Source organism: Octopus sinensis, linkage group LG1, assembly GCF_006345805.1.
Source record: "Octopus sinensis linkage group LG1, ASM634580v1, whole genome shotgun sequence".
In the NCBI taxonomy this organism is placed as follows: Eukaryota; Metazoa; Mollusca; class Cephalopoda; order Octopoda; family Octopodidae; genus Octopus; species Octopus sinensis.
Genome location: NC_042997.1, coordinates 108,034,574 through 108,060,952, shown reverse-complemented (window position 1 = coordinate 108,060,952; position 26,379 = coordinate 108,034,574). Strand labels below are relative to the sequence as shown.

The 26,379-nt window shown below is 37.2% G+C and overlaps 1 long non-coding RNA gene across 1 annotated transcript in view; it reads left to right on the top strand.

The window, feature by feature from the left end:
* The first annotated feature begins 908 nt into the window (after positions 1-908).
* LOC118763814 overlaps positions 909-26,379 on the top strand; it is a 28,643-nt gene continuing 3,172 nt past the window's right edge. Inside the window, exons 1-2 of the long non-coding RNA XR_004999563.1 lie at positions 909-953; positions 25,302-25,309. This is a non-coding gene — a long non-coding RNA (uncharacterized LOC118763814). The remainder of the gene's footprint in view (positions 954-25,301; positions 25,310-26,379) is intronic.

Here is a 26,379-nt window from a genome sequence, read left to right as displayed (position 1 = left end):
TATTTCTGCAGAGTTCTTTGATCCTATGCTTACATCAAATGGTCCTTCAGTGTTTTTCTTAATCCAGAATTTCTGGATTAAGACCCAACAGCAATTGGCACTCTCGTCATCTTTTCCTTTCTCCCTAGTTTAGCCATCTCGTATTTGAGAGGATTGTTGTACTCCAGTCTACTGGTACATACTTAGGGTTAGGGTGCACCTGTAGATTGGAGAGCAACAGTTGGCCGAATAATGAAGATGATGATAATAAGGAGGAGAAGGAGGTGAATGAGACGGAGGAGTAGGGGAGAAGGAGAATAATAATAATATTAATAATAATAATAATAATAATAATAATAATAAGAAGAAGAAGAAGAAGAAGAAGAAGAAGAAGAAGAAGAAGAAGAAGAAGAAGAAGCAAGAGGAGGAAGAAGAAGATTAGGAGGAAGATAAGGAGGAGGAAGAGGAGGAGGAGGCAGAAGAGGAAGAGAAGGATGAAGAAGAAGAGAAGGAGGAAGAAGAAGAGGAGGCGGTGAAGGAGGCGGAGAGGTAGAGGAGGAGGAGGGGGACGAGAAGGCGGAGAAGAAAAAGGAGGATAGTAGGGAGGGAGGAAACGAGGAGGAGGAAGAAGAAGAGGAGGACGGTAGAGTTTGAATGATAGAAGATGGCGTTGGGTTATATGAGTGATGTGCGTCTCAGTTTGTCGGCGGAAGAGAGAGGAATGTCTCTAAACAGGTGAACTTCTTCTGCAACATCAAATATCTACAATTTCTGCCTCCATTTCTGTCTGACTGGCGATTTTTATAACAACGAATCACAGAAAACAGATGAGTTATGTTAATTGTTTCCATCTTGACAAATGGAATCTCTGAGGTCAGACTGTTCACGTTATCACACACCACTCACCCATACACACACACACACATATACATAATGTGTGTTTATGCGTGTGTGTTTGTGTGTGCGTGTGTAATGTTTATAACATGGTTTCCAGGTGCATTTGGGGGAAAAATAACTCGTCAGTTATTTATTTCATAAATGTGTGTCAGTATACACGTATATTCGCATACACAGAGCGTGTATATATTTGTGCATATTTATGTATGAATGTATGTAGGTAGGTAAGTAGCTACGTATGTAGTTATGTATACGTGTATCTATTTATCTATCCCTCTATTCGTCTGTCTGTCTATCTCTCTCTCTCTCTCTCTCTCTCTCTATATATATATATATATATATATATATATATGACCGCGTGTGTATCGTTGGCGATTTTCTTTCTCCGTCTTCCCTTCCTTGGACCTTTCCTTTTTCTATGTTTCTGACGAAGAGCTCCGCTCGAAACGTTAAATCCTCCTTCTTTCTTTCCTTTCCTGAGCGTCCAATAACACTATACTTGTTCTACGTCCTCGCGTTGTCATTTTTTCTTGCCTGCTCTGGTTTGTATTGACTATACATACATACATACATCATACATACATACATACATACATGCTTGCATGCAAGAATGTATGTATGTATGTATGTATGTATGCATGTATGTATGTATGTATGTATGTATGTATGTATGCATGTATGTATGTATGTATGTATGTATGTATGTATGCATGTATGTATGTATGTATGTATGTATGTATGTATGTATGTATGTATGTATGTATGTATGTATGCATGTATGTATGTATGTATAAGTACCTACTTAACGGTCTCCATGAACAATTTTCCAACATCTCTGGCGGTCTATACAGAGATGACGCTCTGTTCACTATTCAAAATTCTAGTGACCAGACAATTGAACAAGCTAAAAAAGATTAAGAACCTTCTTTAAAAACGTTGGCTTCAGCATATCTTTCTGTAACATCGTCAAAACAGCTGATATGGTTCCACCAACCTTGGGATAGTCATATCAATGAGGAGGCATGATTTTTGTCTGAAGTCTTTCAATATAATGTCCAGCCTATTTGCATCTATCTTTCTGTCAGTTTGAATAATGAAGTTCCAGAAGAGTGAGATGTGACCATTTTTAAGTACCGGAGGTGGTTTGTGTTCCCACCAGTTTTTTATCATGGGGTAAGTCCAGGTTTATGCAAATTACCCATTGAATATATTGTGCAGCTCTATCATGCCTGTTGAGTTACTCTGTAAGAAGACTGCACATGGAGACAACATGATCAATCGTTTCATTTTGTTGTTTATATAAAGGACATGTTGGGCTTCCGCCATTCTTTAATATGTTGGCCTGGTAGTTCCTTGTAGGTAGCCATTGATCTTGGGCTGATATAATAAACCCTTCTGTTTCTGATTTTAAGCCAGAGGCCATTAGCCATAGATGGGTAAGGTCTTTGTCAACATCGGCATTAGTAGCTTTCTTTGAGTATTTGCCATTGAGAGGTTTTTCTTGTCATTTATCTGTAAGAATATCTAAGGCAGCAATTTTAGTCTTCTGATATGGGTACACCAGACACACAACACAACCATATGTGCGCGACATGGCGATCTCATATCAAAATAAACAGCACATGACTTTCTTAAGACCTTCTCAAGACCAAAAGAACCAACCGAAGAAGGGTGCTACCTGAGCCGAGGGTTTTCCGAGGAGTGTCGCGAGACCAGACATGTTTTTTTTATGTAGTGCCATAATCGGAATCGTGTCCACAAGACGAATTCATATGGCTGACACGTTTATGTGGCACAAAAAATACAAAAAATATCATCATCATCATCATCATCATCATCATCATCATCATTATTATTATCTTTATTATTATTATTATTAATATTATTATTATTATTATTATTATTATTATTATTATTATTATTATTATTATTATTATTATTGTTGTTGTTATTGTTATTATTATTATTATTATTATTATTATTATTATTATTATTATTATTGTTATTGTTATTATTATAATTATTATTATTATTATTATTATTATTATCATCATTATTATTATTATTATTACTCTTATTATTATTGTTACTATTATTATTATTATTACTATTACTATTATTGTTGTTATTATTATTATTATTCTATGTTTGACTTTTGCTTTATATCTGTACAAGTTGGCTCCAAGTCTCACCCAGAGACCTCAAGAGACAGCAGGTTGGAAGTTCACGTTGTTGTTATGCCTAGTGTGCCATATATTTGGGTTTTTTTTGGTGTTTTACTAGTGAATGTCTAATACATAAAAAAAAAAGTTTGTTTCAAACCTTGGGATTAGAGAGTATTTTGCGTAGGATATGAGCAGTTCCCATGAGCACTATCTTTTGAATTTCTGCCATTTTGGGGTTTCCTGGTATCTGAGTTAGGTAGCAATCAGTCCCTTTCGCTTTCATTCCCAGGGCACCTATGACAACAGGTATTGTTTTAGTCTTCAGGTTCCACATTTTGCTGATTTCTATTTCAAGATCTTTATATTTGCTCAGTTTTTGGTAGGTCTTGACGTTTATATCGATTGGGACAGTCATATCAATGAGGAGGCATGTTCATTGTCTGAAGTCTTTCAATATGATGTCTGGCCTATTTGGATCTATCTTTATGTCAGTTTGAATGGTGAAGTTCCAGAGGAGTGAGATGTGGTCATTTTCAAGCACTGGAGGTGGATTGTGTTCCCACCAGTTTTCTTCATGGGGCAAATCCAGGTTTTTGCAAATTACCCAGTGAATATATTGTGCAGCTCTATCATGCCTGTTGAGGTACTCTGTAGGCGCTAGAAGACTGCATTATAATTATTATTATTGAGTGAGCGAGCAGAGCATGCCATCAAAGTGACACTGGGGTAAAATATACGAAGCCCAGTATACCCATCATGACTACCCGTCTGATAAGGGTACACCAGGCACATGCATCACAACCATATGTGCGCGACATGGTGATCTCATATCAAGATAAACAGCACATGACCTTGCAGGTGGAGCCCAGTTAGAATTTTCTTCAGATCGAGTAACCCATCCCGCTCAAAAGGTCCCTGAATAAGGGTTGTTTAAGGACGTTGAACGAAACACCCATGTTTCCAGGGGTGAATTATTCAAACCCCAAAGAATCCTTCTCAACACATGGCTATGATGCTCCCCCACTACTTCTGCTCGTGATCAGAGATGCACATATCGCCAGCCACTAAGGGACATGCTCAACTGGTTAAGGTCAAACAACTGACAAGCAAATCTGTGGTATTGAGCAGAATATTTGCTGTAGCCCATCTTTTATACCAAGACAAAACAATGTACATGATAACACTTCCAATCAGTTAAGATCTATATTATTATTATTATTATTATTATTATTATTATTATTATTATTATTATCATCATCATCATCATCGTCGTCGTCGTCGTCGTCGTCGCCGCCGTCGCCGCCGCCGCCGCCGTCGCCGTCATCGTCATCGTCATCGTTATCGTTATTGTTATTGTTATTCTTCTTCTTCTTCTTCTTCTTCTTCTTCTTCTTCTTCTTATTATTATTATTATTATTATTATTATTATTGAGTGAGAGAGCAGTTCATGCCATCAAAGTGACACTGGGGTAAAATATACGAAGCCCAATATACCCATCATGACTACCCGTCTGATAAAGGTACACCAGGCACATGCATCACAACCATATGTGCGCGACATGGTGATCTCATATCAAGATAAACAGCACATGACCTTGCAGGTGGGGCCCAGTTAGAATTTTCTTCAGGTTGAGTAGCCCATCCCGCTCAAACGGTCCCTGAATAAGGGTTGCTTAAGGATGTTGAAAGAACCACCCATGTTTCCAGAGGTGAACTATTCAAACCCCAAAGAATCCCTCTCAACACATGGCTATGATGCTCCCCCACTATTATTATTATTATTATCATTATTATTATTATTATTATTATTATTATTATTATTATTATTATTATTATTATCATTATTATTATTAAGCAGACGGTTTTCAGCGAAGTGTCGCGAGACCTGACATAGTTTTCCTTATGTAGTGCTATATTCGAAATTGTGTCGTAGAAGAGGAATGCACATGGCTGACTCGTTTATGTTGTGCAAGAAATACAAAAATTGTAAATTGGCTGATAAATTTCTAGAGTGTATTGCAAACTTTCAGTTCTAAACTTTCTCTACAAAAAAAAGAAAGGAAACAAAACGGATTTTTCGCAAAAAAAAAAATTCATTGAGAATTTTCATTCTCATATTGACGGACAGACGGACGAAATGACAGACAGACAGACAGATAGGTAGATACACATGCATATATACATACATATATATATATATATATATATATATATATATATATATATATATATTATATATATATATATATATATATGCACATATAGATACATATATGCATGCATTTATGTACACTTTTACCTGTTGCAGCCTCTCTACTGTGGCCATTGCGAGGCACCACTGATGTCATTATCATTTCAGATACTCACACACACACACGAATATATATATTATATATATATATATATATATATATATTCTACGAATACATACTAACATACATATATGTACAGTTAATGTTTTATAAACATCTAATTATTATTAAAGTGGGAAATTATCAGAAAATCTATTCCTATTCACTTTTTCAGCTACACATATACGTATACATACGCGCACACACACTCACTCCCACACACTCACACACACACACACAGACGTAGGGTGATTAATGTCATCGGGTTTGGCATTTGTTATTCAGTGTTTGTGGAGTGTGATGGCTGGCGTCATAATTTCTCGTTGTTCATTTGGCGCTTTCATCCGCAAGCTTACCAACAAATATTCCAACTTGTCATTTCGTATGAAATTCAAGTGTTTTATGTGATATGATTGATAATTACGCACCCCTTTCACATCCAAATCACACAAACGCATATATAAGAGACACGCACACGGCCAGACACCGTATATAATGTCTGTCAAGCTCATACTGTTGCGACCAAAGAAAGTATTTATCTTACGTTCGCGCCGTGGTGTTGACATATTTCTAGACAAAAGAATGGAATTGTTAAAATATAATATCTAAGTGGCTTCACAGACAAAAATAAGAGTACTCAATACAGTGTGTAGAGTGAACACTTTTACTATAATCAACTCGCTAAATATGAATATTTTTCTACTTTAAGTCGGGGGTCTAAGTAGAGTATTCCTCAGCTGTTTTGTTAGTGCCACCTGCACTAATACAACACCTTATTCTACCGCTGTCATCTAAATAAGAACATTACTTCATTATCCATATTCTTTTGAGACTCAGAGAGTGCAGGAGAAATGCGAATAATTACATAGAGAAGCTCAGCATCGTCCGTTACCTGACTCCAATCTCTCTATATATAAAGCTGAAGTTGTCTGTGTATGGCAGGTTTGGTAGCCTTCAACTAACACTATCTCCTCCGAGACCCTGCGGCACAAGTTGACCAAAATTGAGAGTATGATAGAAGAAGGCTTGCTCTTCCTTCCGTAGAAGAAAAAAATTCAAATCGGACCATGTTAACACCAAAAATTATTTACATGAAAAGGTGCTTTTTTTCTATGAAAATCCCTATTTTTAACGATTTTTTTTACTGCTGTGTCGCCATTTTTCGGTGTATTTCAACCAGAAAAATGTTCACTTAAAGATAATAACAAGCTACATAATGCAAAAGTTTTACTTTTCAAAAATTCCAATTCTAAAGGGTTGAAACAAACCCGATCAACGCCGGGCGATACTGCTAGTACTAAATAAAAACATCTGAGCTTATCTTGACTTACCGTCATATCCCAAAGTTTCTGAGGAATAACTTCAAAGTAGAACCATTTGTTTGTGCTTCACAAACACAGACTCTAACTCAGTAAATATATAACGAATCAAAAGTGATCGATACATTCAACCTATCGAACTTCCATTTTGGGTTTTGATTATTTAAAACTTTCTGATGACTATATTCGACTTTTAAAGTTGTATCTCAAGAAACCTTGGATTTTCTGAAATACTGTTCCATTTGCGCACGCATACGTGAGTGCGTGCGTGTGTGTGTGTGTGTGTACAGCCTTAAAACCCGCGAACTCGAAGTGACACTTTCAGATCTCCAATGGCTAAAAGACCACATCCTACCATTCCTTTCTGATATCTCTGACGATGCCGGGCTTTTCTCAGATCTTGTCATGAAACCGAATGAGGACATAATATTTTGTTTCATTTATAATGGTATACCCAATCTATCAAGCAATATATTTTTGTTACTAAGGCGGCGAGCTGGCAGAAACGTTAGCACGCCGAGGTTGACTTTGCCTTTCATCATTTCGGGGTCGATTAAATAAGAACCAGTTACGCACTGGGGGTCGATATAATCGACTTAATCCGTTTGTCTGTCCTTGTTTGTCCTCTCTGTGTTTAGCCCCTTGTGGGTAGTAAAGAAATAGGTATTTCGTCTGTCTTTATGTTCTGAGTTCAAATTCCGCCGAGGTCAACTTTGCTTTTCATCCATTCGGAGTCGATAAATTAAGTACCAGTTGCTTACTGGGGTCAATCTAATCGACTGGCCCCCTTCCTCAAAATTTCGGGTCTTGTGCCTAGCGTAGAAAAGAATATATAAGGGTCTGTTTTTTTTCCCTTTCCTGCCAGTTTTCCTCTTTCATTATATCTTTCCCCGTTCTGTTTGGTCTGATGAAGAACAGGAGTTCAATCAAAATACAACATCTTTAAAACTTATCTCACCCGTGTTGTCGTCCCTTATTTGCTCATTGCTTCATACATTCAGACACACTCATATACATACATATACATATATTCTTTTTTTTTCTTTTGAACGGTGAAACTCGAAGCAGCTACAGCTATAAATAATGGCATGCAAACATTGGGATAGAAAAACTCGATGGTTATCAATAGTAGAACATTTGTTATGTTTCCAGAAGATGTTGGTTCGAGTCAGACGGGCAGCATTCAATTTTTTTCTATTCAAAGAGTTTTAAACTTAATACTTACACGCTGTTATTTATAACTGTATCTGCTTCGAGTTCCACCGTTCCAAAAATAGTCGGAATAAATTCCACAATGTTATCTCGCCTGAACCTTTAACAATCCACCGGCCTCCATTGGTGATTTTATTTTATCGAACCCAGAAGGATGAACGCGAAAGTTGAACTGGGCAATACTTGAACTCTGAGCGCAGACACACCCAACAAGCTCGATGCAGTCATTTCATCTTACATCTCCAACAATTCCCCTCCTGGATATAATTTTACTTTCCTTTTCCTTTCTTTCTTTCTTTCTTTCTTTCTTTCTTTCTTTATTTATTTATTTATTTATTTATTTATTTATTTCTCTCTCTCTCTCTCTCTCTTTGCCACCCCCTCTCACACACACTCCTCTCACATAGTTTCTCTTCCTAGTGTGACAGAAAGAGGCAAACCAACCAGCAATATCGCTTAACAACGTGACTTGGTGTTTTGTCTATTAATATGAAATGTGTAACGTAGACATAAATGACGGTTCTGGCGACGAGAGAAAGAAAAGAGATATTTATACCAAGTGAATCAGTTGGTGTGTGTCCATGAGAAATGTCGTGTTTCAGCAACGACAAGAGTCGTGAGTATCGTACATTCTTGCAGCAAGTTCGCTCAAGCTGGGTCACGACCATCGTCTTCGTCGTCGTCGCATCCTGTAGTTAAAGCTGAGTGGCGTAAATGTCTACATCCGTTCATGTAAGCTGCGTACAAACACTGACTAGTCATCAGATAAAACATCTCTATAATGTCGATGGTCTGTTAAAGAAAAGGCACCAATGACAAAAATGTTAACAATAGGGGGTCAGTTGGTTCTGTTGCTTTTGCAATTGGAAATTTACATGAGTTACTCGTTTGTTGACACATCAATCTTTGGCAGAGAGTTGGTGTTTGGGACTCCGCCAATATTTGTGCTGCAAATATATAATGCAATATAATATGATACAATATGATATATATATCTTCAACGGTATAAATGCGAGTGTGTGTGTGTTTAGCCCAGAAAGTCTCTGAAGGTATATCCTCGAGAAAAACGAACTTGATTTTCGAAATCTGCGTCTCAAAGAAAATTCGTACGAAAACAATAATAGAAAAACGTAACTTGCTACGAGAAATGACTTACTTTTAGATCGACAACTCTTCCACTCTATCTTTCCCCACCAGTGTATCTCTCTCTGTTATTTACCATTCTCTTTGACACTCACTCGCTTTCTATATGTATTAACTCTCATAGCTTTCGTTTTGTTTAAAATCTCATCACCTAATGTTTACTTTCGTTTTATGACAACTATTACGCGCAAACCCTGTTTTCTCATTGGATGAAAATTACCAAACTTTAAGCCTCTGTAACATATTTCTAATTTTCTTTCTTTTTTTTTATTTTTGGTCTGGAATAAATGAATCACAAACATGGATTCAGCGTGAAAAAGTACGTCAATATACCAAAACCTGAAAATTTTCACTTAATTTTAAAATTTCGAAATATATGACAGCAACAGAAAAGAGCTCTTTCTCTCTCTCTCTCTCTCTCTCTCTCTCTCTCTCTCTCTCTCTCTCTCTCTCTCTCTCTCTCTCTCTCTCTCTCTCTCTCTCTCTCTCTCTTCTCTCTCTCTCGCTCTCTCTCTCTTTCTCTTTCATTTTTGCTTTACCCCTCTCTATACGTTTTCTTCACACTTTCTCTCTCTATATAAAAGTATATCCCTCACGCTGAATGTCTGTGTATTTGTCGGCGTATGTGTGTATGCATGAGATGTATGAGGCATTTCATTAGGGTGACAGAGTAATTTAAAAAAGGGAAATGATACGTTATTGCGTTAATAGCATACTTTTTTGTTTGTAAATATGTTTCTTCTTACACATACACACACACACACACACAGTTGCCTGATGCAGAGTTGAGGCTTAAAAAATTAAATTACAAATTATTGTTGCTTACATGCCAGCAACATTATAATTCCAGAAAATGCGTTTATTGAGAGAAAAATATTGGAGATACATGTCAGGGAGACAAAGAAATGAATAAGGCAACCGATGGTCGTGTGGTGTGCTAGAAACAACAGTTAAATCATCATTATCAAACACCTTTTCGCATTAAAACAAAATTTGTAAAAAAAAAAGCCGAAATTTTAGGATTTATGGAGGGATGCGGTTAATGAAAAAAATTAAACAATATTTCGCTACTGTTTTTAAATTACGTTTCATTGGGGGGGGGGGCTTGAAAATAGCGGTGGAGATTGTAATGGTGGTCGCTGATTTCCCAAAACTGCTTTTTACCTTCAAGGCACGTGACGATCGTTATGTTACTCATTTAACTTGAAATTCTCGTCCGAATCAATTGCGTCCACTAAGTGTTGGAGAGAGTTCCGAGTGTAAAGTGTCTTGAAGGCACGGATCACGCCTTGATCCATAGGCTGGATGAGGGAGGTGGCGTTGGTAGGGAGGAACTCGAACTCCTTCGTGATTCAAATCCAAAGAGTGACCACCAGCATTATCCATAACAAGCAACACCTTGAATTCCATGCAAACATTTTAGAGGTATTCCTTGGCTTGGTGGATGAAGCAGTGGTGGAACCAATTCAAAATTAGACTTTTGGTGATCCAGGCCTTGGGGTTGTTCATCCAGTGGACAGGCAGCGGATTTTTATTCTTATCTTTGAAGGCCTTTGGGTTCGCGGACCATCCTTTGCTGGTGTGAAAATCTTCCGGCTCTGGCGCTGTCAATGGTCTTGATTGCAGTTCTTCAGTGCCTTCTGCTCCGTCCGCTCTGTCGAACTGCTGGTATAATTTCCGCGTTTTCTCGTGGATGATGTTACCGCTCAAGGGTATGTTTTTCTTCTTGCAGTCACTTATTGTTACTGATCCACAATGCTAAGGAAGATTCCATTGCCAAGGCAGATTCCATCCCGCCGAAGTACTTATTTCTCACTATCGTTATCTTTTTGGCACATTCACAGAAACTTACTGCTACGCTAGTCCTGATCAACACCTCGTTCTTCTTTATGTAGCCTGTGGTGCTTTCGTTGACAACACAATAGCGACCAACTGCAGCATAACTTTTACCTTACCGAAACATATCCAGCAGTTGTGCCTTTTCATGGAGCGTCATAACCTTTCTCTGGCGCTTAGGTTCACTGACAGAAGCTTTAGATGGTGTAGGGCATTTGGGCGGCATCTTAGGATTTCAATAACACGCTGTGAAAAACACAACACTCAACAAACTACTAGGGATAGCTACTGGTCGCAGTTTCCCCCCCCCCCCCCCAAAAAAAAAAAACTACCAAAAATCTGCATTGCATCTAATATGCACGTACCACCAACGGGAGATTGAGCAGAAATTAAAAATAATCATGGTTTTGAAATACTTAGTTTGTATTACCACTAGATACAGTAATCTATACTATAAAAATGAGAGAGAGAGAGAGACTAAGAGAGACGGAGAGGGAGGGAGGGACCAGCAAGTAACCTAATTTCAATGAAATTGGCTCACGACCTTAAAAATTATTCTGTTGAAATAAACATTGTGTATGATCAAATGTAACGATGATTTAAAAAGCGTTGTTAGTCGCTCTACTAATTTGCAAGCTGTGACTGAAAGCAGGAATAAGAGATACAAGATACAGTGTACTTGTATCTAAAAAAAAAATCAAACGACATGATGCGCGGCTATTGTAATTAGAGGGACCATCAGGTGCGAAGGGGCGTCCGGTAAACCGGAATATCGTGGCAATATATACTTTTTCTCACTTTTTAAGACTAAACTATTAATAATGATATACCGTATTATTCCGGTGTATATATATATATATATATAAGGATAAGATCGTTAATTTAAAATAAAACAACGAAATTACCAAGTGGCCAGCATGGAAAAAATAACCTTCAAAGGTAATAATTATTAAAATTATATATATATATATATATATATATATACTGCACACGACTGGACGAGTTAAAAGCAGCAATTTAAGAGAAACGTCCAGAATTGGCCAACAGGAAGGGTGTTGTTTTCCAACATGATAATGCAAGACTGCACGTTTTTGGGGAACCAGACAAAAATTGCTGCAGCTCGGCTGGGATGTGTTATCCCACCCTCCATATTCACCAGATATTGCTCCTTCGGATTTCCACTTATTCAGGTCTCTGCAGAATAGTCTTAATGGTAAAAATTTCAATTTCTTGAATGACGTAAAAAGATACCTTGATTAATGTGTCCAACTGATTAAAAATTCTATTTATTTATGCAGCTGAGGATAGCCCTGCATTTAAATTGATGTAATGATTGCATTGTTCAATTAAATGGAGCTGCTTGAAAAGTAACCAAGATGTAAAGGTGTCGATTCCTTACGGCTGTTTCAAGTGGTTCCATTTAATTAATCAATTAATGAGAACATTACATCAATTTGAAAGAAACACCTCTCTTCAGATGACTGCATAGGCATCAGACATAAAGGAAAGACCATATATATATATATATATATATATATATATATATATATATATATGTCATGGAGTGTTCCCTGAGAATCTGTTGTGGTTGAGCATTCAAAGCATTTGGAACACCTATTGCAAGACTCTAAACAACCGTAGTGGTGAAACTTGTGTCTATCATTATTTTCCATACACTCGCGCGCACGACAACACACACACACACACACACACACAACACACTCTCACACACACACACACACACACAAACACACACGCACACACACAAACAAACACACACACACATACACATACAAACGAAAGAGGGAGTTACCTAACACTTTTGACTGGAGTTACATGTAATATTATTTAAAACAGTTTGGTTCGGTGCCGCGCAGCTTCTGAGTTCGAATCCTGCTGGGAGGTAACTAAAACCGGGACCAGCCAAATGCAGGAATTTTTCTTTATCAGTTTGGGTTCTTGTTCCGAAAAATTACATTTTAGTGCCTTCGTTGGGACTCATTATCATAATTAAGGTGGTTAACAGCAGGACTGGTAGAACAAGATATTAATTAATTAGCATGATCTTCCAAGGTGAAGGTCACCAGTTAATTAAAATGACCCTTAACTAGAACCTATTTCATTGGCTCCAGAAGGAAGAAAAACAAAAGTGGATTGATTATGATTTGAACTCAGGGAATAAGGTACCAGGCCACGAGCAATTATACTAACCACTGCTCCAACATAATTTAATACAGAGTTGAAATATTTATATGATATCTTTACTTTTCATTTGAGTGCAAGGTCATATGACCTTTTACTCATGACCTTTCAACACGTTTCATCTCTTTCCCCCACCCCACCCCTCCGCTATTGTTCTCATTTTCGTTAACATATTTCTTAATATGATCCTGAAGAGTTCAAGCTTAATGTCCTATTAACACTGTAATAATACAGAATATCATTTCTTCTGGTCTGTGACCAATGGTCAGTCCAAAGAGTGGCCAAAATGCTTGGTGTCCTCTGATACGAAGTGAAAAGCGACAGCTCACCCTTTCCTCTGAGGTTCCCATTTCTCTGTATTCTAAATGTTCGACCTGTTTTGATACACTTTATTAAGTTATTCTCCTGTCCCACCTTCATTATCCACACCCCAATATAATTGGCAATTATTTCATATTGTATGTAAGACATCTTGTGACCAAGGAAGAAAGCGTTACTGAAGATGGTGCGATCGTAAAGTGCCGAGAAGAACGATTTGCATATTTTTCCAGTTTTAAATCACTTTTAGTCATCCATAGACATCTTTTTCTCTGTCTGTCCTATATTCAACATCCCTATGAAATTGTTCATGCATTCTTTTCTTTACCCACCTATTTTCAGTTTCATTCATTTTAAATTTCTTGTATAGTGCTTTATCTTTGCAATCTTTCATCCTACACAGGCTGATCTTCTTACTTCCAATAACAGTGGATCTGTAGCATTTTTTACATACCATGCTATGTTGTTTTCTTCTGTTCTAATGCTGTGTTCACATCCAATCAGTCCTCTTCCCCTCTTTTTCTTGGTACATAAAATCTGTCTGTGTCACTTTTTGGGTGGAGTGACCCATATCTAGTTAGAAACTTCCTTGTCTTTCTGTCTAAGTTGTTTAGTTCGTCTACTGTCCATGCGATCACCCCTGCTCCATATATAAGATGTGAAACCGCCCAGATGTTGATAGCTTCAATCTTATTCCGTCCGTTTAATTTCGACTTTTATCTATCAGGAGTTGATCCTTGGTACCTCTGCACTTATGCTTGCAACCCTTCTGCTCATGTGGCGGGAATCCATTTTTTCCCAGATGTTCGTACATTGACTCTGCGAGTATTCCAGTCAATAACTTCCACATAAGTGGCAAACAGGATATCGGCCTGTAATTGTCTACCATATTGCCTTTTTCGATGTTTTTCAGGCACACCACCGTCCTACCTAATGTCAACCACTCTGGTGTTCCCCTTGATCGGCATTTAACAAAGTGTTGAGTTGCGCAGCTATTCGTGCATGACATTCACCAAATCTTTTGATCCAGTAACCATCAACTCCATCTAGCCCCAGGGCCTTCCAGTTGCCCATTTATTATTATTATTATAATTATTATTATTATTATTATTATTATTATTATTATTATTATTATATTATTATTATTATTATTATTATATTATTATTATTATTATTATCATTTTCATTCAGTAGTTTTATTTTTATAACGTGCTTTCATTTCACTACCGAGCGCAGCTCTGTGTGCCTTGGGTATGTGCTGTGATTTGTTGTGATGCTCTGATGGTTACTGTATTGAAAGTGTTCTGCGTAGGATGTGTGCAGTGCCTAGTAGTGCAATTTTCTGTATGTTATATGTGTTTGTAAGTCCTGGTGTTTTTGTTATGTATTTGTCTGAATATTTTTTTATCATGCCTAATGCACCTACTATGATAGGAATTGTTTCTGTTTTTAGATTCCACATTCGAGTTAAAAATCTCTCTGTCTCTGCTTTGAGTCCTGAGCTTCTCAACCACTGCTGGGATCTTTCTTTGTCTATTTCTTTTGCATTTAGTTTAGTCCAGTACTTGCCATGAAGGGGCTTTTTTTGCCATCGTTTTATCATGGTCCGTTGCTGTTCTAGTTTAAGTTTTGATTTCATTTGTTTCATAGCTTTTCTTCTTCTTCTTCTTCTTCTTCTTCTTCTTCTTCTTCTTCTTCTTCTTCTTCTTCTTCTTCTTCTTCTTCTTCTTCTTCTTCATATTTGTTAGGTGGTATGATTTCTTGTTTGTATTTGTCAGCTTCCTTAAATACTGAGAACAATTTTTTGTTTTGCCGCTATTTGTATCAGTTTTCTTTCCTTCTGAAGTAGATATTTTTGCAGTCCTGTGATGGTTATTTTATAGTAGTTTTCCAGCTGTATAAGGCCTCTACCACTTTCTTTACGTTGTATATATAGCCTTCCTATGTCAGATTTTGGGTGATGCATCCTAGATCCTGTCATTATTTTTCTTGTTTTCCTATCTATTTTGGTTAGTTCATTTAGTGTCCAGTTAAGGATATTGTAGCTGTAACTTATAACTGGGACGGCTAAAGTGTTAATACCTATTATCTTGTTTTTAGCATTGAGCTCTGTTTTTAGTATTGATCTAACTCGTCTATAATATTCTTTTTTTATTTTCTCTTTCATTTGTGTGTGTTGTGTCTTATCTAGTTCATGGATTCCTAATTATTTGTAAGTTTGGCTTTGGTCTAATTCTTTTATTTCATTGGTTTTATCTAGTGTGATGTTGCTACTCTTAACTAATTTTCCTCTTTTCAGGGTTACTTTGGCGTATTTTTCTAATCCAAATTTCATATCTATTTCTTTGGTAAATCCATAATAATAATAATAATAATAATAATATTAATTATTATTATTATTATTATTATCATCATCATCATCGTTATTATTATTATTATTATTATTATTATTATTATTATCATCATCATCATCATCATCATCATCATCATCATCATCACATCATCATCATCATCATCATCATCATCATCATCATCATCATCATCATCATCATCATCATCATCATCATTATTATTATTATTATTATTATTATTATTATTATTATTATTATTATCATTATTATCTTATAATTTTGTTTCCATTTCTTGTCGGGTGTCTTCCCGAAACCTAAGGCAAAGAAACTCATTATATGCATTGATAGCTCATTAAAATAAACACACCAGATTATTCATTTACAAAGTCATGTGATAGAAAAAAATGAGAAGAAAGACAGAAAGAAAAAGCAAAAAAGGAAGAAAAAAAAAGAAACAAAGAAAATAAAGAGGAAGAGAGAAAGGCAATTCACAGCGAAGATGCTCTTCTCAATACGTGTGACCAGTTACCAGTTACCAGTTAAGACAATCTTTTTCACTTCCTGCGTGGATGGTAAGATAGGGATCATTCTTAAATAATTTTCTGCTCCCGTTTTGATCATTCCAAGTGCTCCTACAATCACTGGTATTGTAACTGTCTTGAGATGCCATAGTTTTTCGATTTCAATCAGCAAATCTTTGTATTTTCTGAGCTCATCAATTTCTTTTGCCGAGATATTATAATCACAGGACCTGCTCATGTCAATCAATAAACAGATTTTATTGCTTTGGTGTTTTACAACAATGTCTGGTTTATTAGCTTTGATTGTCCGGTCTGTATGTACAAGAAAGTCTCAAAGAATCGTTACGCTTTCTCCCTCAGTTACAGACTCAGTGTGGTGTTTGTACCATTTGTCAACAGTTTCAGTGTTATAATGCCAACATATTATCTTGTGTAGGCATTGGCCAACCCTCTCATGTCTTGATTTATATTCTACGGTGCTAAAACCTTCCACCCAGAGATTAGGGGGTCCACTGTTTCAATCTCATCGTTGCAGAACTGGCAATTTGGGCTTACTCCAGTTTTTATCACGTTGATTTGGTAGTTGTGGGTCAATAAGCTCTGATCTTGAGCAACTAAGATAAAGCCTTTGCTCTCTGCCCTTAGTCTGAACTCCGTAGCCACTGATGGTTGTTCTTCTGATCTACAGCAACTTGTTTGCTACGGGTCACATATTTGCCATGCAGAGATTCCTGTTTCCACCTATCAGCTAATTTTTTAAACGCTTTTTCCTTTGCCATTGATTTCACCTTCTTTGCAACAACAGTTTCCACACTTTCATCATGCTCTCCTATCTGGATATTATGCATAAACTCACTAGCAAACGTTTTGCTCTCCTTCAAGACAGAATGAAGCTTCTTACGTCTCTCGTGGTTTTAACGAGTTTTAGCATCCGGTCGTTAGATGTTTCAAAATATTTTGCCAGTCCAATTGTGATGGTTTTGTAAGAGGTTTCAAACTGGATCAAGCCTCGGCCTCCTTGGACTCTGAGAATGTAAAGATGATCTGCGTCTGCCTTTGGGTGGTGCATAGTATTGCAAGTCAGTAGCTTGTGGATTTTCCTGTCAATCTTCCTCGTTTCGCTCATATTCCCGTTCAACGCATTGAAACTGTAAAAAAAAACAGCAGGAATTTATAGCTAACACCTTACTGTGTGCATTTAACTTGGATTTTAGGACTGCTCGAACTTTCCTGTAAATTTTCTTTCTGATCTACTCTTTCATGCTTGCATGCTGAATGCCATTTTTGTTCCATAAATTTGTATGTTTTCTCCACGAGGATGAATGTTAAAATTTTATACGTTATGGGCCGATAGTTTGGGGGAAAATTGGTTTCATTGTTCTTTGGAAGTAGGTAAGCAATACTACTGCCTAACCAATCATTGAATAGCTGAACTATTCGTATGCGCATGAGAGAGCTGCGAGCTAGAAATTTGGTACTTTATCTTTACCAGGGGACTTCCACTAACGAGTCTTCATGAGTGTCATCCTTAAATCTGCCATTGTAATGTCTTCTCATGCTTGTTCTGGTAAATTTTGGTAGGATCCTTCTGTGTGTCTAATCCAGTCTGCATGTTCATTGAATGTCTTTTCATCACTCCAAATATTTTTCTCAAAACTTTCAACTTCTTCCATGGAAATGGGATTCTTCAACGGTTATTTTCCCCTTCCATCTTTCTCTGTAGAATGTTTTCGAATTGGATGTAAACAGCTTCTTTTTTTTTTGCTTGTAAAACTTGTCTCGCTTCTCAAATCTTCGTATTCTTTGAGATTTTGATTGGACTTTTTGTTGCAGAGTTTCTTTTGTTGAAAGCAGTTCTTCTCTTGGAGAGAATTTAAATTTTCTCTTCGTCTTTATTCCTTTTCTGGATCTTACATCGTTAGTTCATTTAATATTGATATGTCACCTCTCATTATTTCAATCTCTTTTTCGATTTTACTTCTTCAGTTTGGAATTCTTCCCATGTTTGTATTTCTTTGTATTTTCGGAGACATACAACTGGTTTCAATTATTTTATCAGATGCGAAAATAATTTCATTTAACTCTGTGAGATCAGGTTTTAGTTCTTGCATGATTTCTTTTGTTACATAGTTGACAATTTTAATTTGTTTTTTTACTTTGAATTGTATTTGGAAGTTTATGAAGTGGTTCTCTATCATGCATATTGGCATGTCTTGCAAATTTATTCACGATTTTCTGCTTCATTTCTATCATAGACTCTCTCTGTTCTTCAGGAAATGCGTTATCATTTTTTGCTGCTTACATGATTGCGGTTATTTCACTATCTGTGAGTCTCTTATCTATAAAGGTATCCCTCCTAACATTCACTAACTTACATTCGTCCAAATATAGTCTGCTGCCTTGATTTTATGTCCTCCATATTTGACAGGAGTGTGCTGTGTGTTTCTCTTCAGATGACCTACCTAATGCATAGTAATAGGTGTATATTACTTCTGTATACTCTTCTCGGGTCCATTTGATCCTCTTACACTTTAAATTTTGTGGTGGCTGTGGTGGTGGGCTTGGGGGGCTCGAGTTGGGGCAGTTTCCGTTCAAGTGACTATCCAGGTTCGTATTCAGAGAAGAGTGTGTGCCAGTCGATGACTTTTCAATCCCAAGCTGGTTCCCTCCTGGGGTACACGCTTCCAGATTAATCATAAGTCAAGCGATTTGGTGTATTGTTGTAGTTTTCCTTTTTACCTCGTAAGACTTATTTGTGCTACATTAAAATTATTAGTGTTGAGCCCTGAATTGTGACAGATGTAGAGACGGTTGTTGTCTCTGCCACTATTGTCGACTCTGCCATTATTACAGTCACAATTACTTCAACCTTACCATTACAGCAGCAGTGATTATCGTTAGTTAGCACCAATACCGCCATGGCCTGTATCATTGCGGCCAACCTTTGTAGACATTGCATCAGTGTAACTGTCATCATCGTCGTTATTAGCTGCTGCAGAATTTGGTTAAGTCTGCCAGCTTTTCTCCTCCTACTGTGATATTAGATGTTGTTTAGCCTCGACTTTTGCCTTATACTTGAGATGATCTTAAATACGTGATGGCTGGGGCTAGACAGTACGAAGACGAGAAGCAGCTTCATGGAGACACAGCCAAATGCCACCAGTCTGTAAATAGATTCAGCTGCTGGTGACAAGGAGTTCAGTGATGGGGTTTCGCATTCTTGTGCGATCAAAAAGCAGAAGGACCGTGCACTCCTTACAACAGAGGTCAAATACGAGTTTACTATCACAGTGATCAATAGGTTTGGTGACCTTGGAAAGAACCAATTCACCTTGTTCTATTTTTATTGCTGATGGAAAAAAATTATATGCACACACACACACACACACATACACACATTGATATTTACACCGTTGAATTTGTTTTTTTTTTTTCTTTTATAGGTTTTGCAATGATTTAGTTTTCGTAATTGTGCCGTTTGTAAATATTGACAGTTGCTTATCTTCTGGGTTTTTATCAGTTTTATTATTGTTGTTGTTGTTGTTGTTGTTGCTGTTGTTGTTGTTGTTTTACTTCTCAGAGCAATTGGTCTTGTTTGCTCTGGTAGATTCTGTGAGAGCGGACAGCAGCCTGCTACCAGAGCTCTCACAGGGTCCCTTTCTACACACAAGCTTGGATACTTGGTTGTTAACTATCGTAGAAGACATTCAACATCCAAGTACCAATCTTCAAAAATCCTAGCTGTCCCCCAGCAGAGCAGTTGTTTTGGGCTTGCTCTGCTCTCATGTCAATTCTGATTTCTCTGATATATTTCTCTAACTTGGTTGTTAGTGCTTTGAGTTCCTTACAACAACTGGAATGACACACTCTCTCCTCATAGTCCACGTTCTTGTAATTTTATCTTTTAGTAGTCTGTACTTATCAGTCTTTTCTGGGTTTTTTTCACTTATGTGTGCATCTCCAGGTATTGCAATATCTATGATCTCCGAGTCACATTGTATTGAAAAACCCCACAGTATCTTATGTTCCTTGTTCTCAGTGTCTTCTGGTTCATGTTCGTACCATTTTCGTACTCTGTTCAGGCCGTACTTTTCACATAGCCTCTAGTGGACGAGCTTAGCCATGTCTATCGTGCCTCCTTTTGTAGTGCTTTTTGGTCCAGCTGGTTGTTACACTCACCCACAATATGTGAGATTGTTTCGTTTCTACTACCGTACTTCCTATAAAGGGGTGATTCACTCCTCTTATCTATTTGGAACTTGGTGTAATTAGTTCTTAGAGCTTGTTCCTGGGCGTTGCATATCAATGCCTCAGTGCACCCTTTCAGATCACTTTTCCTTAGCCTTCTCCAAGAGTTGATCTTGTTTTTATCCTTTGAATTCTCTGAGGTATTACTCGTGCAGTGATTTCATTTTCCAATTGTTTGCTCTTTCTTCTTCATCTTGTTTCTTAAATGTTTGTGGTTTCATCACATTTTCCGTAGGTATTGTAGTGTTAATTCTAACAGCAGCAAGCAAGGAGTCACTCTGCTGTTTGATGTACCATCCCAGACTGTTCTTCTCGTTTATAACTCAGAACTTACATCCTATGAGGCCTCTTTCACTCCTCTTCCTAGGCACATACAGTCTGTCAGTATCGCTTTTGGGGTGTAGTTCCTTGTTAATTGTCATCAATTTTCTGGTTTTCCTGTCCATTTCCTCAAGCTCGTTCTTTGTCCACCTAACAACATCTGCACCATGTCACATCAAGGAAACAGCCAATGGGTTCATTGTCCTGATATTGTTTTTTCCATTCAGCCTACTTTCCTGTTATTATTATTATTATTGTTGTTGTTGTTGTTATCATCATTATTATCATTATCATCTCTTTATCACAGGTTTTGTTGGAGCCCCCGGAGTCTTGCATGCGTTGCGGGTTAACTACCTGAAGTCTGCGGTACCATGTTATTCGTCCTTTTCAGCTATCTAATACTTTCCTGATTGTTATTATTATTATTATTATTATTGAGTGGGAGAGCAGAGCATGCCATCAAAGTGACACTGGGGTAAAATACACGAAGCCCAATACACCCATCGTGACTACCCGTCTGATAAGGGTACCCCAGGCACATGCATCACAACCACATGTGCGAGGCATGGGGATCTCATATCAAGATAAACAGCGTATGAACTTGCATGACCTAGCCCATCCCACCCAAACGGTCCCTGAATAAGATTCGTTTTAAGGATACTGAATAAAACAACCATCTTTCCAAAGGTGAATTATTCAAACCCCGAAGAATCCCTCTCAACACATGGCTATGATGTTCCCGCACTACTTCTGCTCGTGATCAGAGATGCACATATCGTCAGCCCCCAAGGAACTTGCTCAACTGGTTAAGGTCAAACAACTGACAAGCAAATCGGTGGCATTGAGCAGAATATTTGCTGTAGACCATCTTTTATACCAAGACAAAACAATGTACATGATAACACTTCAAATCAGTTAAAATCAGAAGCCACTGCCTGGTACTGCATCAAAGCATTTACTATTGTCCTCCTCCTCCTCCTCCTCATCATTATTAAGGTGGCAAGCTGATAGAATCGTTAGCACGCCGGGAGAAATACTTAGCGGCATTTCGTCCATCTTTACCTTCTGAGTTCAAATTCCGCCGAGGTTGACTTTGCCTTTCATCTCTGCGGCGTCAATAAAAATAAGTACCAGTTAAGCACCGAGATCGATGCCCCTACTATATGCTCTCTTCATTATTGATCCGTATTATAGACACAAGTCCACAGTTGTAGGGAGAGGGGGACGAGCATGTATAATCGATAAATCAATGCCATTACTTAATTATTCTATTTCTGTAGAAAAGAATTTTAATGTTGACCTGGATGTGGTTTCGAATCAAAATTTAAGGAGCACAACTCAAACCTATTTGGCCCCTTGATCTGTTATTCCATCTTCCTTCTTTCATTAACATTGAAAAAATTCCTCAAATTCTTTCTATTCTTTCCGTCATCTTTTTTTTTTTTAGTACGGAGCAAAAATGAGAAACTGTTCAAAATTTTAGGCCAAGTTCTTACTACTGAGTTCTGTAACCACCAGTCTTGTACTTAATGTCATATTCCTTTAGCCAGTGGGCCAAATAAAGACCGAAGGGTGTTTGGCATCATTAGAACAGATTATTTTACTTCTGTTTCCCGAATCAGACACAAAAAAAAAGAAAAGAAATACGTAAAAGAAATTCCCTGTTCAAGATTCTTTTTTTTTTCTCAAATTCGACAACAGAAAGTTGCTGCTATTTTTGAACGTATCAGAATATATTTATAGAATAATTTTAATTAGAATTTTTCCCCTAGAAATAGGCCCAGCTGAAAGAGAAGGCGCAGCACAGGGGGCTACAAATATTTGTTTTCTTAGTTCCTGCTGTCCTGAATATACGAGAAAATAAATAAAGTATTGGTGGGGAGGTGGATAATAAATAAAGTATTGATCGGTTAGTAACGGAAAAGAACGGCGCTGATGTGGTACAGCCAAAGTATCGTAATATCAACTGAGTTGGTCACAAACCATAATCTAAGGAATTAGTACCAGAATCAATACACAGAGGGGATCCGAGAATTACAGTAACAACAGCCCCGACTACTTGGTGTTGCCATCATTCTTTCTTTCAGGATAAAATATGGAACAGAAAGGGAACTGAGCTTTATTATAAGCGGCAGGAGCGTTGAGTAACTGGCGAGTGTTTATGTAGTGTTGAGCCTCGAAGTTTTAAATGAAAATAACACATTCGGTATTCCTCATACAAGATGAAGAAGGGGCAATTTTTATCACACGCCAATGAGGGCAAAAGGAAAGACCGCGCTTCGAAGCTTTTGAACAAACTCAAGCATCCCCTCCGATGGAACATGCTTTGGTTTTTCTCAGAAGAAAAAAATTTCCTCCAGGATCAGATGGTGAACACACAGAATACCCATTGGCTTATCATGTCCCCCAAAACATGTACTAAGTATGATAAAAATCAAACATCCAATCAACATCATGGTGTTTGGAGTGATCACTAATGATGGCGACATTATGCTTCCATTCATCTTCTCACACAACCTCACACTCAACACAGAGGCCTACATCAAGTGCCTGGAGGAGGTAGTACTGCCCTGGGTCAAGTGGGTGGCTGCTGGACGACCCTATGTCTGATAACAGGACTCTGCACCATGCCACATAAGCAGAACCCAGTCATGGCTGTCAGACAATTTCTGCAACCACACCACCCCTAACATCTGGCCAGCTAACTCCCCAGACTGCAACACCCTTGATTATTAGGTGTGGGGCGCGGTTGAGCGAGAGACCAAGAAACCTCCTTGTAACACCAAGGATGAGCTGAAGGCAAGGATTATGGCAGCATTCACCAACTTAAACAAGGAGACCATCCAGAATAGCTGCAATTTATTGAATAAATTTACTTTCTAGTATTTTAAGATATTTTTATGTAATTTTGGTAAATATATCTGTTAAAATGAGATGTTAGCTATTATTTTCATTTTTGCGTAATTTAGACAATTTATTTACCGCACCCTTTATATATATTTGTGCATGAATGTAATCATGTACGCGCGATTATGTGTCCCGTTGTCTTGACAACATTTTCGTAATGTTAATCCCTTCCAGTTTCTTATGAAAAACGTCTGACCATCGAGAAAATATTACCTTAAGTGGAAACAAGAGTTGGTGACAGGAACGGGATCCGGCCGTAAGAAGCTACTCCCAATGAATTTCGTGGAAAAGTGGACGTTGAAACACTAACAACAGTTGCAACAAGTGGCCATTTAGCTTCTCCATCAATCAGACGCCACTGTACATAGAAGAGATCCGGTTAAGGTAAACGGAACCAAAATCGACTGGACTTAGAGATTGAGAGGTAAATTTGTCCGTGGGGTGGGACATGACAAACATCAAATCATTTTAGCTGACTCAATTTGTGCCATGCCCTCGCACAACCACACCGTTTCCTGCTGCTTGAAATATGGTTGAGGTTAGCTTCAAATATATTCATAGTACTAAATGATTCTTATTCTTAATATTTTTTTTTAATTTTTAACCGAATTTTTTTCGACTAGACAATAGTTGTGTCATTTCCTTTACTGGTGCCGAAGTAATATGGAATTTTGATCAGGCAGGTGTGAAATGCTAATTAAACGATCGCTTCATAAAGCAATCAACACATATTTGTGTTCTGGTGTAGAGAAATCTGAAGTATTTTATCAAACCAAAACATTATGGAACGCCATGCAACCAAACTTATTAAACAGTGACCTTCAGCATGTCAAAGGGTTATAACATCAATACAATTATTTCAGAGCATCGCTGTGTTTTAAAAGTATATTAGAAACGCAAAATAGATTTTAGACATACATTATGTTACAAAAACTATATAAATTTTAAACATAGAAATACTATAATTTTTCTGAAGACAAAAATGTTCAATAATAGTATTCCATATTACATTTATCTTTCTTACCGAAAGGAAGACATTTCGTCACTGTATTTTTACACACACATATGCCCACTGTTTTAAAACAGGTGCTGATATTCCTATGTAGCGGATGTCATGACAATTCATATCATGGCCCAACTCCAGCTTAACCCATAGATTAGTTGGGACCACTTAACACTGGACAATCGGCTTTTCTTGGCAGCGTCTACATCTTAGATGCCATAAAGAATTTACATTTAGAGGTGTATATCGAGACGATGGGTTAACCCTAGTACAATTTGCTAATGACCATACACTACATAAACACAGAATAAGACTTATCAGCATCTTAATTTCGACCTCCATCTTTTCATGGCTAAATTTCAATGAACAGACGATGTATTGACAAGTTATCTAGTCGATATTTTAGCGGGATTTCATAAAATATCTGTAACAAAATATTGGTATATATTAAATTGGTGTAGATCAAATAAAACATCAGAATATGATTCTCATAGTAATAACATTTGGACCAAGAATATTTTAGTACAGTGTGTGTGGTCTGAAGAGTAAAAAATAACCATTTCTACAAATATGTGCAACATGAATTTCTTGGCGTTACTTTCAACTTAAACATCATTAAGCAGAAGAAACTCATTAACAATGGTTCCAATCAGTCATCAAGAACGTAAGCAAAAGAATATCAATTCATTATATAAACATATTTTTGATACAGATGCAATTTATGATAAAAAAGAAGACCAATATGATTTGAAGCATTTCAGGCGAGTTAGGTGTATCGTAAGATTACAGCCTCACCTAAATATTGATTTCTGAAAAGATGTCTAAGAGAGTCTCAATACAGAAAAAGTGGTTGATCCTCTATTTTAGAATAATTTCTCTGGGAAAAGAAAAAAAAAAAAATCCCGGTAGGAGATCATAGCGCCCCCCCCCCACACACACACACACCAGAAATTGAATGCAGGGTTGCAAGTCAATGGCATGTTCAAGAAAAGAAGCCAAGAATTATACGACTGTGTGGTACCTGCCATCAGCCAAGTGTACTGAGTTAAGAGCCCTGACAAGGAACCCAATGTAAAGTAGCAACACCTTACCAAATACCGAAATCCCTCCTCACCCTCAATTGCTGTTTCTCTCTCTCCCTCTCTCTCTTCTCATTAAAACAAACAAGATTAACAAGAAGCAAGCAATTTTATTCGAAAATAATAACAAGCTTTCAAATTTAAACAACAACGGAAACTGGTACTGAAAAAAAAGTCACTGATTTTCTTTGATACAAAACATCATGGAACACTTCCAACATGTCACCATTTTGACGTTTTCAATAACAACAACATTAACAATGTACTAAGATTAATTATATATTAACATATACATTATATATAAACATATATATATATATATAAACATATACTGCTGTGACAATAAAGATATACATAAAGCATCTTGAATAATTTAGGTTTGCTTAATATAATTTAGGTACCATTGATATAACGTTCAGCCATGACCACACACATTTGTGTATTCCTTTGTATACAGGTTTCATATCACATCCAGGTAGAGACAACAAATATTTGAGTATTGTTTGCAGACACACAGACATGCATGC